The 13,844-nt window shown below is 44.9% G+C and overlaps 1 pseudogene; it reads left to right on the forward strand.

Moving 5' to 3' along the window:
* The window catches only part of LOC147690303 (calponin-3 pseudogene), a 46,359-nt pseudogene that overhangs the window by 31,305 nt on the left and 1,210 nt on the right, over positions 1–13,844 (forward strand).

Genomic DNA, 13,844 nt, shown 5'->3' on the forward strand with positions numbered 1-13,844 from the left:
AATACCCCTTTACCCAAAAACTGAAAACTGACCCTGAACCCTAAAAATACCCCTTTACCCAAAAACTGAAAACTGACCCTGAACCCTAAAAAAACCCCTTTACCCAAAAACTGAAAACTGACCCTGAACCCTAAAAATACCCCTTTACCCAAAAACTGAAAACTGACACTGAACCCTAACTGAAAACTGACCCTGAACCCTAAAAATACTCCTTTACCCAAAATTAACTAATATTATTTAATTACCAATTAATTATTAATTAACAATAACAATAAAGTAAATATATTAGCACATTAGCTGTAATTAATTTAATTTAATAATTAATATTATTTTTTATCAATTAATTTATTAACAATAACTAAAAATTATATATATAAATAAATTACTCTAATTAATGTAATTAACAAATTAATATTATTTAATTACCAATTAATTACAAATTAACAATATGTACAAAATTATATTAATTAATTAACTAATTAATATTAATTAATTACCAATTAATTAATAAATAAAAATATTTACAAACATATATTAATTAATTAATTAATTATTATTAAATTACTCCCCACCCTTATCCCCTATTAACCCAACATCCCGCTCCTAAACATTAACTACAATTTAGATTACTATTAATAAAAAAAAAAAAAAAATTTACCTTTTTTCTACATATTATTGAAATTTTTTACTTTGACTATTTATATATATTTTGTCGATATTTTTGTACTCGATATTTTTTTAACATTATTTTAATCGATATTTTGACCAACGATATTTTTGTTCTCGATATTTTATTATTATCGATATTTTAAACTCGATATTTTGTCCATTCAATATTTTTGAGTCAATATTTTGTCTGTGCACCATAATACTAGCTTAGATAAGTATGTTCTACTGAACTTAGGGTTGGGTAAGTTAAGAGTCTAACACACCCTTTCTCCAACCTAAGAGAGTTCAGTTTCCCACTAGGTTAGGTAGGTGCACACACCACACCACACTTAGAGGCCTATTAGGATGGCGGACGGACCTGCGTCCGTCCGCCACCCCCGAGGTGGAGGGACGGTGCGCAGGGGCAGCGGCGGTCCCTCCGTTGGAATTAGGATGTGACCGCTACACAGGAGGTCACATCCTGTATATATAACATTGCGACGGGTGCTGCTTTAAGCAGCACCCGCCGCAAAGTCAAATATGTATGCTTTGTATTTGCATGCACAAAGCGGCAGGCACCGCGCGGTGCCTGCCGCATTGTGCATGCAAATGCAGGGTGGTACCATAGGTACCCCCCATGTGCACCCCCCAACACCCTGGGGGCACGCAAAGGGCCCCCAAAAACAAAAGACCACATGCTTTTCCACAGCAGAAAACCCGCCGTGGAAAAGCATGTTTCCGCCTGCATCGTGATATGGCTGGCGGTGTCTTGCAGACACCGCCACCATATTTGCGTACACCCACCACGGATCAGTGGCGGACGGACTTGCCATCCGCCGCTGATCCCAACGCCATCGTAATGTGGCGGTTGGTGTTTTCCCTCACCAAAGCGGTGAATCCGCATCCTCCAGCCCAGCGGTGGCTTCCGCCAGCCCGGAGGATGTGGATTCACTGCAATCCTAATCGGCCCCTAAGTATGTCTACTAAAGGAGAAGCCACCAGTGGCTCTCTGCCTTCTAGATACAGTGAGCTTTCATTCCAAGAATTGAAAGCCCTGTGTGCCTCTAGAAAGTTGAAAACAAGGAGAAGTGCCAACACTCAACGTCTCATTGAGGTGTTACTGTTAGATGACCTTAGGAAGAACCCTGGGTCAGATGAACAGGAAAGATTGGGTGGGACAGGGAATGAAGATAGGTCAGGAGGTGAAACCTTTTATGACCTAGACTCAAACTCTGGCCAGGAGGACTAAGATGGGTCCCACCTGCACAACTCAGATCTTCAGGGAGATGCTGAAGAAGGTCAAAATAGCCCCCTTTACCCCTCCTGGTAGAGTGCAGAGTTTCTCAAGGAGATCTAGATCTCCCTCTGCAGCATCACATCACTCCGGACAGTCTTCAGGGACCACTGTATCTAGCAAGAGGACCACTCCTATGACAGGTGGTACCAATTTCTTGAGCTTGAGAAAGCTAAGCTTAGGCTCAGGCAAGAGCAATTGGCCCATGATAAAGAGTCCCCAGAAGTCCAGAGGGCTGGAAAAAAGTTGGGACTAGAGTTGCATAGCGGCAGCAACAGTGTCCCTAGAGTTAAGGAACATTATTTTAACAATAGGAACCTGAGCAGATTGACCCTCCCTACCATGTTGGGGATGACATCTATAAGTGGATAACTGCTTTGGAGGGGGCCTGTAAAGTACAAAGTGTCCCTCAGGAACAGTAGGCAGCTATCTTGTGGCTCGCCTTTCTGACAAAGTAGAGATAAGCTTCTCATTGTTAAAGAAGAGGATGCAGACCATTATTCAGTCCTGACAAGTGCTCTCATTGATGGGCTTTTCTTAACCCCTGAACGGTACAGGTTTAAGGTCAGAGACACCCAGAAGGCACAATCTCAAGACTGGGTAGACTTTGTAGATTGTGCTACAAAGGCCCTGGAAGGTTGGATAATTTGCAGCAAGGTGCATGACTATTTAGGATTGTATGATTTGATTATGAGGGAGCAGATCCTTAATAATTGTAAAAAACTGCTTTTGCACCAGTACCTGGTAGACTCAAATCTGACTTCTCCCCAAGAATTGAGAAAGAAGGTAAGGTAGACAAATGGGTCAGAACCAGGGTGAAACAAAAGAACCAGGGTGGTGACCAGAAGAAAGATTCTTGCAAGACCCAAGAGAAAGGTGGGGATGAATAAAAAGATAAGTCATCTGAAGAGCCCCAAAATACCTCTTCTGGAGATGGGTCCCAAACTCCTTCCTTCCCTGACAAGAAACCTTATTGCTTTGTATGTAAGAAGCCAGGCCACAGAAAAAATGACGCAATTTGCCCCAAGGTCAGCAATAAGGAAAATGTTCCTCCAAACATTACTTCTACACCTGGTACTACAGGTAGTAATCCCCCAGGTGGTGGTAGTACACTTAAAAATCTAGTTGGGTTTTCTTGGGGAACTGAGGTGGACCCTGGCCTATCCAGGTCCCCCACACAGGCCACGGTAGCCTGTGATGGTTGCATGGGATTTGCCACTTTTACTGTCAGTCCCAATTCATTGGGCAAGTACAGATAAGAGCCTCTGATAAATGGTCAGAAAGCTGTAGCCTATAGGGACACATGGGCTAGACTCACTGTGGTACACAAACAAAGATGCGTAGTCCAGGTGTAGTGGAAGATCCCTCTATATTGACAGGTAGTTAGGTGGCAGGTTACAGGATAGTAGTTACAGGGAGAAAACCCCACCAGGAGAGAGCTACCAGCTCCTCAGCCTCAGATGACCAACTGACAATCTTTACACAGGGAGGCACACTAACATTCCATGATGTCACAGGACATTCTCATAAAGTGGTAGAGAGGGAAAATACATAGAACCATTTACCACACATCCTCTTCCGTTAACAAACAACAGCAAGAAAGAAGTCAAGACGAAACAGAAGGGTTCAGAGAAGACTGTAGACACAAGAGCTAGTCAAGAGACAATTTGAAAAGCAGGAACCTCAAGCATGAAAGCAGAAAGAAAGGACAATAAAAAGAGGCATGTAAAAAGATAAACATAAGATGCACAGATGAACTAAATGCAAATTATATAACATGCCCATCCACCCTACTTAATAAAACAAGGTAGCGATCCTGGCAAATCAAGAAGGGTGTAACAACATAATCACAAAATCAGTGCAGATGGAAATAAGCACAATAAGATGAACATAGCAACCTACAGAAAAAGGAATGCCTTGCAAAAGAGACTAGTGCATGACGTGCACTAACAACCTCCCCATAAAGGGTACACATAGAAAGGCAACCTTAAAACCGTGGAACAAAACAACTCCCCAGGAAAGGGTACACCAGAGAAACATAACACCCCTGGAACAAAATGGACAGTAGCCACGCAATCGTGGCACAACTACACCAAGAGGTAGCGCTGACAACGCACCCTGATAACCCACATAGAGTGATGCAACTCCTGCCCAAACAAAAGGGTACACCATTAAACAATGTAGGAATTGTTCAAGATAACATCACTAAATGGCGGCGCTGACAACGCACGCCACCTTCCCCAGAAAAGGGTACACAAAGAAAACTAATCTTTGAAACCTTGGAGAAAAATAGCTACATGCAGACAACCTCCCCAAATAAAACGTAACTTCTCCAAAGAGTAACGACAAGACCCTAAGAAACCACATGTAGGCACCGGCACCACAACCCCCACAACCTCCCCTAAGTAAGGGTACACCATAAGTACTAACCTTAAGTACATGGATGGGGTAAGATGAGACACAAACACCCTAACTGCACAAGCAGGGTGACACACAGGATACCCACCCTGTGAGACCAAACGTCCCCTATAAATAAATATACCGGGTACACCATAAGGTACAACATCACCCTAGTTACAAGATATGGCATTGACTGGCCACAGACCCTCCCCTAAATAAGGGTACACTGTAGGGTTAAAACATTGCCTTAGGAATTCGGAGTACAGCAAAAGACAACCACTGACCAAAAATACACAAAAAGAAACAAGGCCCCAAAAATGGATGGAACAACCCATTAAGCACAACCCACACACAGCAGCGCACATTGTACAACGAGATACCAAATCGGAACATAAATATAAAAAAAAACAAATGAGTATAGCTCCGGTGAGCGATATCTCACCCGAGGACTTCTTGGCTGGAATTGTTCAAAAGTTCCGAAGAGCGACTGCACAAGAGTAAACGTGAAGTGATATGCAGGAAAGTCCAGGATACTAATGACGTTTTTTAAAAACAAACACACGAGCAGCGTGTAAATCTCAATGAAATAAAAATCGTGTGTTGTTGTTCCTCCAGTGTCTATAACCATTCCAAAAAACAGATGTGCCGTGAAAACTTGAGACCACAACAGAAGATCAGCGTTGAATTTCCACAGAAGACCTGTTACTATGGTAACGAAAAATGGCTTCCTTCGTGACGTGTGCACAACACAGAAGAGAGATTGGAAGGAGTCACGTAACCAGGCGTGTGACCTCATCCGGAAACGAGTAGAACACCAGATTGGAGGCTTAAAGAGGCGTCATCGATTCTGTCCACCAACTCCCTTGGACATTCCAGAACGTCATCAGAAAGGCAGAGGAGAGCAGGGAGTGCAGAGCGGATGAAGAGAAAAATGCCGTTGGTGTTGAAAGAACGGACTTGACACCAAACAGGTAAACCACAGACAACTTGGTGCACTTTAAGCTTGAAACTCACAAACCAAGTAAGTGGCATACAAGCAGCAAAGTAAACTACGTGACCCTTCGCTCACATTAACAGATGCTGATGAGTTGAAGCACTGAAAACTGCTGCACAGTCACTTTTAAACAAAAAGAAATAAATGTCTCACCAAATAGAAATCAGTTTCTTAGCGTCATGAAAGATGAGGACAATGAGCGTTTTGAAGAGAAATAACAGCCTCAAATTCGTAATGAGCTGGCATGTCTGAAAGAAGGCAGTTAAACTGTCATAACTGCGTGAGCCATGCTGAACACCAAAGTAGAGATTAAAAAAAAAAAACACATCAAAATGCAGGTTAAACACGTTTTTCATGTAGGGTCCGATATTACTGATAGCGATGGCTGTAGTGAAGGGTAGTGCCAGCACTGGGCAGCTGTGATAGGACAGTCACTGATGTGGACAGTTGAGAAAGAAACTGCTAGCGCTGGGCGAACTGTCACGGTGCAAAAGACATAGAGACACAGCAGGGTGATCAGGCCAGCTGAACCTCACACGCTTTTGTGGCTGGAGAAATCAGATTTCCAGATGACAGCAAGGTCGCAGTGGACTCCTTCACTTATCAAACGCCCAGGGTGGAGGCTGTCCAGGGTGAAAAGGACACTGGTGGGGTTTGCTGGGCGTTTCTCCAATTTAAAAAAAACATAGACTTACTTCTGTTTTAACTCTGACTGGATCCCAGAAGAAGTGCTTGGTTTCCTTAGTGCTCAGTTACAGTCCTCTTCATGTGCAGCATAGGTTGGTCCAAGAAACGTCGCCAAACTGTGGTACACAAACAAAGATGCGTAGTCCAGGTGTAGTGGAAGATCCCTCTTTATTGACAGGTAGTTAGGTGGCAGGTTACAGGATAGTAGTTACAGGGAGAAAACCCCACCAGGAGAGAGCTACCAGCTCCTCAGCCTCAGATGACCAACTGACAATCTTTACACAGGGAGGCACACTAACATTCCAAGATGTCACAGGACATTCTCATAAAGTGGTAGAGAGGGAAAATACATAGAACCATTTACCACACTCACCATGGTGACAGGAACCCTAATGCCCAGCCCAGCTTTTGCTTGAGTTCAAGTACCAGGTGACCAATACTGATGGTGTGAGGACAGATCATCCCATGGCTATAGTCAATCTCAGATGGCAAGGGGTCACTGGTCCAAAGAGAGTGTCAGTGTCCCCAAACGTGCCTGTAGATTGCCTCTTGGGTAATGATTTAGAAACTTCAGCCTGGGCTGAAATAGAACTGAAGGTCCATTTAGAAATGTTAGGTCTCCCTGAGAGAATTGGTGGGACCACTAGGACCTCAGTCTAACCCCAGGACAATGTTGGTGTGGTGGAGCCTGAAACAATTGCCCACTCTGTTCCACCAGGGAGCATAGGGAATGAAGAGAAGTCTTCTTCGCCCAGACTATGGGTAAGGGTCAGCTTCCTCAGGGAGTTGATTCCCCAGAGGTGGTCAGGTCAGTCCTGGCAGAACCACTGAGGGCAGGGGACCCTTCCAAGGAGGTACCCATACTGGAGGAGGTATGCTGCCCCTCTCTAACCAGCCTCAGTCAGACTATGGCACTGAGGTCAGGGATGTCAGTAGACCCCTAAGAACCCACTGTCCATAGGAACTCCCTCATCATCAGATTAGAGACACCCAGTCTAGAAGCACTAGACAGGTGGTTATTCCTCAACATTAGGAGGGATCCCTCTTACCCATAGAAAATGACATCCCACTGATGGCCTCTGATGGGCAGAGGAAAACCTGGGGAAAAGCTGTCCCAAACCTTCCCTGGCCCTCCAGTGTTCCAACTAGAGGGACTCAACCCCCAGCTGTAGGCAGCCAGAGATTGAACCCTAGGGCCAGATATAACTTAGTCATGGAAAGAAGGCCTCCAAGGGGACCTGTGCTCTAAGGAAGCCAGGGCCAACTCTGTTAGGGCCTCACTTTCCTACTCAGGCACCCCACCAGCCTATTTCTTTACAAAAGCAAACTACAGGTACTTATCTCAAATTTTTGAGAGAATCCCAAACCCTTCAGGGTAGGGACTCCCTAGTGGTCCTTACGGCAGGTGGTATCCATGCTCCTCCTTATATGGCCACTTAGGAAATAAGGTCTCAACTGGGCAAGGTTAGCCTTATCTTCTTTTGTCTGGGGGGTTATGCAGGAAGGTAGAATCTGGCTGCATGGTTACCCCCACTTTTTGAAAAAACCAAGTATAACAATGGGTCAACGAAAACATAGTGTAGCTATCTGAATAACTGTGTGTGTATTGAAAGAACACAATCCCTGAATCCAAGGTATTCCCGGTGAAAAATGTGTTCCCATCAGATACCCGTCCTGTACCGCCCTACATCATTTGGGATCCTTCACCCGAAGGAAGTGGAAACAAGTCCACTCAGGATTAGGTAGATTGTGTCCTAATCGTATGTGAAGGAATTAAGGATGTATAAATGTAGACTGTGTAATGCTATCAAGGGGCAAAAAATAGTAAGCTGTGCAATAAGTGCTCTCTGCAGCATGTGATAAAGTGAAATTAATATTGGGTTGTGGGAGTGGAAAGAAGGAATTTAATAGGGTCCTACCCACACCCAAGGTTAAAAAAACCCAATGATGAGTACAATAGATCAAGCAGGAATGATAACTTTGTGCCTAATTTCAATATACATTACTGTTTTCAGTAAAACCAACCATCAGTTCTTGTAACAGGTTCTTGTTACTAAAAGATTGGGCATTAAATAAACCAAGGCACTAAACCGGTCATATACAGCATTTAGCGAGAGGTTAAAAACAAGTAATCTACACTACCCACTCACGGAGTACTTCTGGGGTACACGTGACGAGGACCGCCACGTGTTATCTCTAGGCTCGTAAAGCAGTAGGTGTGGACCCTCACAATAGGCATTCATTTCTATGGATATCCCCTATTTGACTGGGCGTTATATGATTAAAACTTTGTTGCCCCAAAAAACGGCCTTTGACAATCACGGGCGAGGGACCGACAATAAACAAACTACATTTTCCAGCTATTTTGTAGTTCTATGGCGCGCGTGACAAGGCGCGCTACGTGTCCCCTCACCGGCCAACCAGAAGTTGTTTAAGTATTCCGCTTCCTGCCCGGTCGGTACCTCCCACTGTCAGCCTAGAGGAAGGCGAGGAGTACCGACGGACAGGTAAGCGGGTTTGGGGGAGACATTACTTAACGGAACGAAATGGGTAGCGTTGTCGCTTCCGTTGAAGTAAGCATTTTAGATTCGAGAGGGAGAACTTTCCTTGTATGCGAAACTTGCTCGATCCTCCATTAAGCCCACATACCTGATAGACATCAACGGGTGTTTGTTTGTCAATAACTAAGCGAAGAGAGCAGAAACATCTTACTTAAGCACATCATCTAGGTGTACTGGGAATACTTAGAGGCTATATTGCAAATACCGTTTACCATCCCCTGCACCGGGTTGCACCGGGCTGGCATTCAAAACGGCGATATGTACCAACACGCTGGGAAAAGCATGTGTTTTCTGACTGAGTTCTAGCGAACTCTTCCTCTTTCATTATTTTTTCTTTTCACATCCAATAGAGCGGTGCTCCATTTGTACCTGAGCTGTGGCCGGGTGAGGTGGAGAGTTCATTCCCCAGACTATGGGTGAGTGTATAACCTTTTACTCCAGGATTTCTTTACCTGGCTATTCAGTTGATTATTTAACAACCATTGACCAATATTAATTGGCATAGACATGAACATCACGAGATATTCTCTGTGTATTTGTAGCTATCGTCACTAACTGTGTGCATTTTGTATTATGTGTATGTTTGTTTGTCCCTTGGTGACCAAATGGATCATTCCAACCGGTGTTCTCAGGTGATATGATTTTTTGTACACTTTTTTCACTTTAAACAGCAGTAGCACTTGATCAATAAGGTCCTGATGAAGCAGATGGGTATCTTGTGAGCCAAAAAACTGCAGAAACATGTCGACCTAGATAAGACCCAAGTAGTTATTTGTTAACACTACTTTGCACTGTTTTTTAACCTTGGGTGTGGGTAGGACCCTATTAAATTCCTTCTTTCCACTCCCACAACCCAATATTAATTTCACTTTATCACATGCTACAGAGAGCACTTATTGCACTGCTTACTATTTTTTGCCCCCTGATACCATTACACAGTCTACATTTATACATCCTTAATTCCTTCACATACGATTAGGACATACCTAATCCTGAGTGGACTTGTTTCCACTTCCTTCGGGTGAAGGATCCCAAATGATGTAGGGCGGTACAGGACGGGTATCTGATGGGAACACATTTTTCACCGGGAATACCTTGGATTCAGGGATTGTGTTCTTTCAATACACACACAGTTATTCAGATAGCTACACTATGTTTTCGTTGACTCATTGTTATACTTGGTTTTTTCAGTATTTGTAGGGATTATAACATTGCTAGGTCATTAAATATTTCCCTCACACGCCCCCGTATTGTATCAATACACCCACTTTTTGCCTGGTGTTTTGCTGGTTTTTGACTAGTCGGACTGGGATCCTGCTGATCAGGGCCCCAATCTATCTGCTTTCTCCCTAAATTGGTTATGTTATGTACTTAGGTACACTCCAGATTGGATACTGGAGTACCCTTGTCTGTCCTAGTATATGGTTCACATGTACCCAGGGCATAGGTACCCCAGAGGGCTCCCATTGGCTGAAGCTTGTATGATGCCACCCATGACAGGCCATGCAAAATGGAACTCCAGGCATGCCATTGCAGCCTGTGTAAGCTAGTGCTTGCATCATTTACTTTAGATATAGGTTTACTATATCGATAGGTCACTACAATTAAAACTTATCAGACGCCCCTACAGCAGGCCTTGACAATCTTGAAGGCAGGGTGCTGGGTTTTACGTGAGAGGATGCCCCTGCATGAGCAAAACCCCTCTGCAGCCTTCGGAGACCATGCTCCCGGGTTGTCTGTGACACAACCAGACATATAGGTAGAGGTGCACTATATCCTCGCGGTAAATGCTATCTCAAAAATGCCTGAAATAAAACATGTTGTGTTTGGTATCAATCACATTGGAATCATAACTCCACACTGGTAACAGGATTGTGAGGCATGATTCCACCCTTCTGAAGCGAGCTTCTTCGGGTCACTGGTCTTTCCGGTGCAAGTCTTCTTGACCCGGGCAGCACAAAACGGTTGCTGCCGACCAGAAACACATTTCTGACCTCCTGCTGCTGAGCCAAGCTCGAGCAGGGGAAGCAAGACAATATGCATCCTGTCCCAGGGAGGTGTGACCACCACCGAGACAGGACTTAGTGTATTGGGACTGGGTGGGTGCACTTACAAAGTGCCTGAAAGTCTGCATCTGGGGCACACTTGGTGTCCCTGTGCATAGGCCAGTTCAAACCAGTCCTGGGAGCCATTGGTTCCTGCTCTGGTGCGAAACTGGACAAACGACAGGCGAGTATTCTCCCCTCTGTCCGGACCCTCCCCAAGGAGGGTCCCCTGAGTCTGTCCTGTGGGTACAAAAGGGCTTACCGGGCTGTAAGACCCTATATTCGACATGGACAAGATTATGATCAAGAAGCCACTGAACTTCGACCGTCTGGACACTCTGAACTTTGCCGGACTTCGACTGGGGCCTGACTTTCTCTCCTTCTCTGTTCAAAGCATCGTCTGTGCCTGTGCACCATACAGGCTCCATGCAGGACCTGTGGAGCATCAAGGACATCTGAAGTACCTCCCTTGGGGTGAAGGAGTCACTCCCCTGCATTTGCAGGCACGGTAATTGCAAGTGACTGGTCTTCTGATCCTGAGATCCTGCGGACTCTGAATGCTTCCTCACCCCTGGAGGTGGGTTTCTATGTTCCTTGAGGTCCAGGAGCTGCCCTCTCCCCAAGTTAGAGGCCAGTATCCCTTGTGTGGACTGCATAACCTGAACCCCTGTGCACTACCTACTTTTACAATTGCATATGTTTTTTGGTGTTCCCCAACTAAGTGCATTGGGCTGTTGATAGCCCCAACCTCTGTGCACATTTGGTACAAAGAACTTTGGCCTCCTCACGCTCTGTGCCCTGCAAGCTGGTACTTTGTGAAACTGCTAGATGTCCTCTTGAGACTCCTGTGCCTTTGGCCTGTGGGTCCATTTGATAGACAACATCAATTTTCTTGGGCTCCCCTGGTTGCTTCATGCCTGCCCTGACTCCACTTGCTATGGTGAGTCCCCTGGTCCTTGCTGGGAAGGACCGTGACCTTCCTTGTGGTTTGCTGCTGCCAAGGCTTGTTGGTGCTCACGCCAGACACCGGCCCCTCAGCACTCAACATCCTTTGTGGTACAGCTTGTATCCAGGTTGTTTTTGAAGTCTCCTGGTCCCCGTGGCTACAGAGTCAAGGTCTCCTTCTTTGCACCTGAAGCACCCGACATCTGTGGCCATTCGTCTACCAAGCCCTGGTCACACCTGAGTGACCCAGACTCTGTCCCTTCTGCTTTCAGGTTACTCCCTTCAAGAATCCACCTGTGGGTTCCATGGACAATTTTCTTCTTTTCAGCAGTGGCATTTCTTTGAAGACTCCCATTGAGAATGATGGCGATTTCAGATGCCACTTCAGCCCTATGCACAAGACTTCCCTGGGCTAGGTAACTCTGGTACTTCAGTATCCATGGATGGGGTGGTTCTCCAACCTTCTAAGTTCCTAAGGGGTTCCTCTTAATCGACTGAGAAGGGTCCTTAACACTAAAACTGTAACCGCAACTCTCCCATTGATTTGTACATAGTACGCAGTTGTTTTCTCACACTGCACCAATCCTCTGTGGGGTCCCTACTTACTCACCTTGGGTGGTTCCTTGGGTCCCATTGAATCTAAAACCTATAGACACTTTCTTGACTCGAGTCGTGGTTCTTATACCACGATTTTAGTATATAGTGTGGTCTCCCCCGTAGAGCCCACTGTGTATTAGTGCTACTTACGTTTGTTTCTGTGCTACAGTATTGCGAGCATTGTGTTTATCTGCTTGTAGCAGATACTGTGAGTCATTTAAGGTGTGTTATAATAATGAATACATTTTTTTATAACTACCCTGTGGTTCTCCTTTCATTTAATCCATACATTAATGTTGCATTCTGGTAAACCAGGCTGCTTAACATTCCTTCAAGACTAAGCCTGAAGGCTGTTCTCCACAGCTACCACTTGGACAGCATTCTAAGGTTATCTTTGACCTCTTAAATCACCATAAGGGCTGTTTGGACTGGTGCAAGGTGCCCACTTTAGTTAGTGGACAGCATATACCAGGCCAACTTCTCACAGTCATACTAAACTTTATTTTCCTACCTTGTTTCAAGGGGTAGTTAGGCTTATAAGATGTTATAAGCAAACTCCCCATGCTATCCCATGGGAACAGATAGCCTTGCAGTAGTGAAAACGAAATTTCTATCTGTATTTCACTATCAGGACATGCCACACACACCAGGGCATGTCGTATCTTTCACATAAACTGCATCCTGCCCACAGAGGTACCTTGGGCCTACCTTAGGGGTTAATAACATGTAAGAAAGGGGAAGGTAAGGGCCTGGCAAGGACACTTACCAGGTCAACATGGCAGTACCAGACTGTACACAGGCTCTGCAATGGCAGGCCTGAGTTACATTTAAAGGCCGCTTAGGTGGGTGGCACAATAAGTGCTGCAGCCCACTAGCAGCATTTGATTTACAGGCCCTGGGCACGCACAGTGCACTGTACGAGGGACTGACTAGTAAATCAAAAATGCCAATCATGGAATCACATAGCAATAATTTCCAGGGAGAGCATATGCACTTTAGCACTGATCAGCTATGGTAATGTGCCCAGAGTCATAAATCCAACAAAAAACGGTCTGAAACAGGAGGCCAAAAAGAAAACAAATCTAGGGATAAACCCTCTGAAAAAAACATGTCTAACAACACATTGTTAGACCTGGCTTTTTTAGAGGGTATATGCATCTGGGTAACAATCTGCATAGAACTTTATAGACACACGCTTGGATATGTGAAGACCCACATGCCATTGGTAGGTTTCTATTAAGTGGTCTAGGTTAAAGTGTTCCAGGTATGTCCATATGTCATCCTTGGAGAAGTTTCCAACAGGTCTGTTGATTTGGAGATAGCTAGCCACACTCTCTCTATGTCCTGACCACTGTTCTCAATAAGGTGCGCTCATACCTCTCTACCCGCAAGCGCGCACTCCCGTGTGTGAAGCGCTCACACACATATTGCATCCCGAGAGACAGTTTGCGACGCCACTTTAAAAAGCGAGTGGGGCGAAAAACATGCACTCCCTGGATGCGGTTTTGCCTGTGTGTGGCAAGAGTGCAGGTAAGGCTTGCTTGGGTCTTGCTGTTTTTTTGGCATGGTGCTAGGCAGTTTGTGGGCTTTTGTTTAAGTATTCATGGTAATCACAGCCCATTCACGAGCTGTGATTAACATGAATACTTAAACAAAAGCCCTCAATCTTCCCC

The sequence above is a fragment of the Lissotriton vulgaris genome, chromosome 9 (assembly GCF_964263255.1).
Source record: "Lissotriton vulgaris chromosome 9, aLisVul1.2, whole genome shotgun sequence".
Classification (NCBI taxonomy): Eukaryota; Metazoa; Chordata; class Amphibia; order Caudata; family Salamandridae; genus Lissotriton; species Lissotriton vulgaris.